Genomic DNA, 7425 nt, shown 5'->3' with positions numbered 1-7425 from the left:
TCTGGAACCATCTGATGCGTTGGTCTGATGGAAGGTCTATATATAGTCCCCTTAAAAAATCTTGGATGGTCCAGATTAAGCGGTGGGTAAATGAATGGATCAGATTGAACCAGATAATTTCCATTTTCCTTAAATAATTGTTTATAATCCCAAAACTTCCAAAATTCGTAAAAATTAGCTCGGGTATCCGAAAAATTCTCCGAAAATTCCCACGAACTCGTCGTGTCGTGTATTTTATTATCGAGTCAAAAAATAACATATTCCACCTTGTGAAAAATGCAGATGAATATTCCCGAGTATTTAAATAACCACCGAGATCGAAAATTTAATTCCTTAAACGATCTCACTAAACCTTTGAATTTTTCCGGGGCTCACAGTTCCACCCCCCTTAAATAAATTTCGTCCTCGAAATTTCATGATTGGTCAAACGGTCGACAACATGCACTTCTTTCTTTATGTTGGACTCCAGTACCCATATAGTTTCTTTACGTCATACATCTCAATTCTGGAGCTAACCTTTTTGTTCCACAAGTGTTCCTCATATACTTCCAATAGGACACACTTTGCTCCGAGAATTTACTTTCTCACTCAACAGTGAGGCTCAAAAATAGCCATTTTATAGTACTGTCATTAGTGGCAATGCCCGTAGACGACTCACGTCTACACCAAACTCCCCTTCATGAAAGTGAAGACATTTTCAGGAGTTTAAACTTTAAGTACACTATATAATCTGAAGAGATCAAACTCTCCTTGTAAATCCTAAGTAAACATCTCCACATCGCCATCTTGACAAAGAAGTCAACCAAGTCGCCATAGTTACCAACTCATAAATTGTAAAGAACATCAGCAACTAACCGCGCTCATCATACATGAGAATTTTCATTCGTCAATGATACGTGACCTACAAGTCTTTGTGAAGGGTATGTTAGTTTCCTTAACAGGATAATCTCTCAGAGAATTGGTCAAATTTTTCGCTTTCGTTACGTCTTCCAAGAAAGACATTACGAAATTTCACAACCATGTGACATGCTCCAAGAAATTCGAACATGATGTCGATCTATTCTACAGATCGTAGGACAACTTGTGTTCGACACACACTTACTTGTACCAGCCCGGTTAGGCTAAACTATTTAACCCACGAACTCAACGTCGAAGTAGTCATTCCAACCAACATTTACCACAGGGCCATTTCAAATTAGACTGAAGAAACACACTGTTCTACGTGAGTACTTCAATCGTCACCAACAAACGATTCGCAAAGAATCGTGGAAGATATGGAAGATATTTCTGTTCCCCCAAAGGACTAGTACACAAGAAGCTGGCTGAACATTCGACCTTCCTAGCCACACTTTTCAAGGAAGGAGCGACGAAGCTTAACAATCGCTTCTCGAGACTTGTTCGACGATATTTCACGTGACGAAACTTTCCTAGTTAGCTCGCATTACGACTCGAGTTCGTTACGTATACGCTTGTAACTGCAATTTAGACTAACGTGTTTATCCACGAACTCAAAGACAAGCTAGTCCTTCCAACCATGTTGACGATACGCCCACAATTGGTAGTCGCAATTGATGTTGCCCTTACCGCAACACACGTGCCCGTAGTCCATGTAAACGCTTCACTTGGTATCGTTGAATAACCTTAACAATGAATCTCAACTAGCGTTTCCGATGAGACTCAACGAAATTCGAGGATCACTGCTTGAAGTCACTTCTCTACAAGTCGAAGTTCGCAAGCTTGTGCTTGTAATAGTGATCCTAAAGCTTCACCCTAATTTGACGAATAAATGGTTAAACAACCATGAACAACGCTTTTATTCATGACACGCTTAACATCACTACTCACTTTCGAGTTGCATCCATTCAACACCTTGCCAAGCCAAGTAGCCCAATCGGCCGCGTCTCCCTTTCTCGACTTTTTGGTTGCCATAAAGATCATGGTGTAGAGAACATTCTCCCTGCCATAGTTTATGTTGAACTAAATTTTACAGCAGGGCAGTTGAGAAATAAAGTCAAACTTGATACCATCAATTTCAAAGGGAAAGGGAGATGAACTGATGACAAATCCCAAATGATTTTTAACACCAAATCAGAAATCTTTACAAATAGAGAAGAGAAATGAGGTGATATTTTGTCCAGTAACTCACAAAACAATTTTCGGTTTTTCTCTTTCTCAAGCCAAGCAACGAATTTGGAAAAATCACCACGGCTTAATTTTCCATCGAAATGAAAGGAAATTTTCCAGATCCTTTACCAAGATACGAAACACGATTGTGTTAAAATTTTAAAATTTTCAGAGCTTTGAAGGTCAAATAAAACTGCTTCCAAAATGGCTGCACTTGTAGAAACAGCAAACCTTCAAATCAGTAAACTCAACTTTGTAGCCAACTTTAGGAATTCAAGATTTCCCACCTTTAGGTGAAGTTTGTTGAAAAGAATTCGTTAATAGTTGAAAACAAATCTTTGAAGTCTCTTTGCTCGAAATCATTTCCAAGATGGTCCGAAAAATTGGTATTTGGATAAGGAAGACAAAAACCAACTTTATTCAAGTATAAGCAAATAAAAATTAACACAAACTATTAGCAAGGAAGATTGCTTTGCAGTCCTCGTAGGATTCCTTCCGAAATCACGAATTAGTTGATGAGGCTAGAATTGCGAAGATTTGTCGGCACTCCCTTGAGAGATGCTTCACCTTCGAATATGTCGTTGACGACTTTGACGATCGGTAAAATTTCCACGAACTCGCTTATGCAGGAATCGAAACACGCTAACACCTACTAAAATAGTCGATGCCTAATGTATGTCGAACCGTCTCAGTTTACGAGACAAAGTAGCCTTGTTTATCTGTACGTAAGCGAGTTCGGCATCCAGAAGCTTGAATAGGCTACCCGCACAAGTGACACGAAGTTTCCACTCTACATAAAAGTGAGTCGAAAATGCATAATCCGCAAGGCCGCCTTAGAGCTCGCAGAGTGAAGATTCTCTTACATTTATCGAGTTATGCTTCCGACCCATGCTCAACACGCCTTAACTTGTTCAAGCGTCACGAAGAGGCCCAAACGCTGTCAAGAATAGTCTAGAAAAACCACAATTAGGCCTACAAATTCCTAACTTCTTCGGCTACCCCCAAAGCGACAATGTCGATGACCCACTCGCCCGCTTATGCTGAGATTCCAAGAAGGAAGTCGTTCCCGTAGCATTTCACGCCTGCCTCAGTGAATTCGGATTTCACAATCCTAGGATTCACATAGTTAGCTTCAAGTCGGCGAGTATACTCAACACAATGAACTTTCCCCGCTTTATCTTTGAGTCGTTACGTTCTAGCGATGACAGCCTTTCGCAGCTCTGGGAATGGAAGAGCTAAAATTCATGTTTCCACGACCCGCACGTCTCAATCGTGGGAAGTGTCAACGAGTCAAGCTCAACACAATTTTACCAGAGTGATAATTCACACTTCACTGGGATTTCTTACTTGGACAACACCTCTCGTCTGAAATGACGAATATCAGTTCAACATCACGTATTAACCTATACGAAATTTGGACCTCGAAGTGGTCCCACAATATAGTGATTTCACTTCCGAAATTAACACTACTACTCGGACAACCAAAATGATTTCACAATTTACCAACAAACATTCACAAATCAATATCAACCTTCCAAGGAGTTGAAGTTTGTCGTTCATGTACCTTTTTCTTTACCCTTTTTCCTCATACTGGGCCACACTTTTGCCGTGGTCTGTGCACTGTGGAGGAGCATTTGGGTGGCATAGAGTTCGCTTAACTCAAGAAACTGATACGCAAATAAGCAACAACTGGACTCGATAAAATATATGAAAGAAACCACAACAACCGAGTCCAAAACAAGTAATCAAATACGACAGACTCGATAAGAAATTCGAGATAAAGTGCAAGCATCGAGTCCAACCAACAATATTCCAAAAACAGGATTTACTGGATACTTGACATATGGAAATGCTCATTGGAGAAATGAATCCAACAACAAATTTATCATTCGATCATAACAGGTCAGGAGCACAAGCCCATCATAGTTAATTCGGGAACGGTTCAATTTCCGAAGAAAGAATTACGATTTCCAAGAATTATCTAAAACTGGAAATCTATCGAAAGGAAAAACATGTCAACAAAGTGGATTCGAATTTCGAGGGGTATAACAAACCAATAGCAATTCCGAGACTTATCAAATAAATCATTGATTGCTGAACAGTTTTCGAATCACCAGAAAACTCAAGGACCAAAACTTTAGACGAACCTCGAAACCGTTTTTCAACTCCACGAAATTTTCTTTTACCGAGCAATTCCAATGCTCAAAACTATGCTGAAAATTTGTCTTTTTCGACAAAAATGCATTTTTGTGTCGGCTCGACTAAGATCACACCAATGATTTCACAACTGACTTTAAAGTCACAACACAAAATAATTTCTTTGCCAAATCATTTTCCGAAACACTTTTCGAAACAACCTCGAAACACCTTTTCGAAACACTTTTCCGAAGCAAAATTTTCAAACTGGGTTTAGTTGGTAAATCTTGTCACCCTTCATTTCGAAAATTGGTCAAAACCATTGAACAACACTTTATAACACCACCTTTCAAACTAAACAACTTGAACTGAAATTTAAATGTTCGAGCCGACTAAGACATTTGTGGTATCAGGGTTTAAATCAACAAAAATCGAAAACTTTGGAAGCACTGCTCTGATACCACTTTCTGTAACGCCCCAAACTGCACCTCACCAGCTTGAGCACGTCACAGTGCCGCGAGACCCCGAAACATAAACCGAAGGTTCGATTTACATTCCAGAACCCCGCAAGGCATTTTAATAAATAATTTTTTCGTAAACCGCACAGCGAAAACGTCTAAAATAATATTGAGGTGAAAACTTGAAAACTTTTATTTCAAATATTTGTTCGTCTAGAGCTTGAGTCAACAAGGAGTCAAGAAATAATCGACATATCCGAGAATCGAATTTATAATAAATGATCAATCAACTACTTCTGAGATAACACTAAACAATCAAGAAATGGAATTAAACTTCGAAACCTGTTCCCATTACAACCGTTTACCGAAGTTGACTCCGCACACCCGCTCCGTCCGTCAATCCCGTCACCAGTGCACAGTACCTGCATCCACACTGTTGTAGGGGTGAGCTTTCGTCCTCGCTGCTCAACAGGGGCTTCACCCCGGCTAGATTTGAAAACCTTTAAATAAACTTTTGTGGCGCCAGTATAAAAACATATGTAAATGCATTTTCTTTAAGAACGACGACTTAAATGATTTTCCGATATAAAATACGATGCATGAACTTCAAGTAAATACGGGCCCAAAACAATACCTGATGGCCGGTCCCATAGACCAACTACACGACCTTACCTCAAATCAATTCATAACCAGGTAAGCGTAGCGAGAGCGTCCGCTACCTAGCTACACACACGGAATCGGGTCGTCATTACGATCGCGCACCGTCCGACCGGTGTAGCTAACCCTCCGGAGGTTTTGGGGATCGAACCCAAGGAAGTCAGAGCCACCCTTCGCTCTCAAGCCATCAACGATATCTCTCACGGAATGGTTAGTATGCATTGCATTTAAACATAACCATACCATATAATTTAACATGCATCATGCTTCACTTTATATAAAACGGGAAAACTACTAACCGAGAAAGGCCCCGAATCCCCTACCTGGATTCCGAAGTCGTCCGAAATTCACGAACCTTCCGTTCCTCGGGTAACTGGAGTCCTAGATTCCGACATAATAATCGTTAATGGTCCGTTAAACACTTAATTAATATATCGACGATTATCTAATCGTCCAACCCACTTTCTTTGTTTGACCAGGGTTGACCAAAGTTTGACCAAATTGACCAATCACAAAATTAACCATTTTGACTTCCTTCCATTTTTCATTAAGTGTGCCCAAAACTGCTAAGGGCACCCATTAACTCCGGATTCTTACCGGAAACAGTACTTACACCATTTTCTTCAAATCCCGGGTTGAGCATTTCGTTAATAATACCCATCTCTTTTTATTGTTACATGTGGTGTCTTCCCGACCCAATTTCTTTCCACAATTAAGTAGTAACAAGAACAACTTCACCATTCAAAACTAACACAAGCAAGGATTAAATCTATAGTTCAATCCCAGCAAACATCACAGCATGTACTTGGTCCAAAATCACAATCACAACATCATTCCATTCCCAGCCAACACATAAGTATAAACCAATTCTAAATCAAACATCCAATTCAACTCCCATCCAACCATTCGGCAATAAATCACCAAAAGCTCAGTTTCACCCCAAGAACTCGAATTTTACCTTTGACAATCAGAGTAGCTTAATCTGAGTTAACAGATATCGTGAGCAAGCAAACTTGCAGCCACTGTGCTTGGTGAATTTCGAACAGAGGGCAGAGCGCATCCTAGTCCGAAGTGCAGCAAGGACCAAAGCATCCCCGAACGCCAATTCAAGGAACCAAGCTTCCCCGCACCTCAACTGGTTTTCCAAGACGCCAGAAACGAAATTAGAAGCCTGGAATCGCCGCCATGGACGGCGGTCCGTCGATACCCGAAATCACCCAAAACACAAATTCATCAAAACTTAATCGAATTCGAGAACCACTTATACCAGCACGTAGAGCGTAAGGAGAGGGTTAGTTTTCCTACCTCACACAGCCCCGAAGGTCGCCGGAAATTGCAGAAGCATCGCCGGAAAGTTCAAACCTTTCAAGCTTCGAATCCTCTCCACAGCCCGTGCATGGATGATCCGTGGCCAGAGGCACGTCGGCGTCGTCGAGACGAAGCGAACGCCGGTGGTCCGCCGCGAGATATGGTCGGACGGAGGAGTTCCTACCGGGTCTTTTTCTCGGGTCGTCGGGTCGCGTCGCGGGTCAGAGGGAGCTTGATGCTTCTGGAACCATCTGATGCGTTGGTCTGATGGAAGGTCTATATATAGTCCCCTTAAAAAATCTTGGATGGTCCAGATTAAGCGGTGGGTAAATGAATGGATCAGATTGAACCAGATAATTTCCATTTTCCTTAAATAATTGTTTATAATCCCAAAACTTCCAAAATTCGTAAAAATTAGCTCGGGTATCCGAAAAATTCTCCGAAAATTCCCACGAACTCGTCGTGTCGTGTATTTTATTATCGAGTCAAAAAATAACATATTCCACCTTGTGAAAAATGCAGATGAATATTCCCGAGTATTTAAATAACCACCGAGATCGAAAATTTAATTCCTTAAACGATCTCACTAAACCTTTGAATTTTTCCGGGGCTCACAGTTCCACCCTTGTATATGTGTTTTTATATTTTCTTTATTTTATGTATTTTAATTTTCAATCTTATAATCGTAAAACCCCCTTATTTGTGTTTACTTGTATATATTTCTTTTCTTTGTTTTATTTTT

At 40.5% G+C, this 7425-nt stretch overlaps 1 long non-coding RNA gene across 2 annotated transcripts; it reads right to left on the bottom strand.

The window, feature by feature from the left end:
* Positions 1-4887: 4887 nt before the first annotated feature.
* On the bottom strand, positions 4888-6923 carry LOC133727402 (uncharacterized). Of its 2 annotated transcripts, none has more exons than XR_009855159.1 (2): positions 6334-6923; positions 4888-5756 (listed from the first exon to the last, which is right to left on the bottom strand). It is a non-coding gene; the product is annotated as an uncharacterized LOC133727402 (long non-coding RNA). The 2 variants fall into 2 exon arrangements; XR_009855160.1 differs by having other exon boundaries at positions 4888-5748.
* Positions 6924-7425: the final 502 nt, after the last annotated feature.

This window comes from Rosa rugosa, chromosome 1, assembly GCF_958449725.1.
Source record: "Rosa rugosa chromosome 1, drRosRugo1.1, whole genome shotgun sequence".
NCBI lineage: Eukaryota > Viridiplantae > Streptophyta > Magnoliopsida > Rosales > Rosaceae > Rosa > Rosa rugosa.
This window is presented reverse-complemented; position numbering and strand designations above follow the sequence as displayed.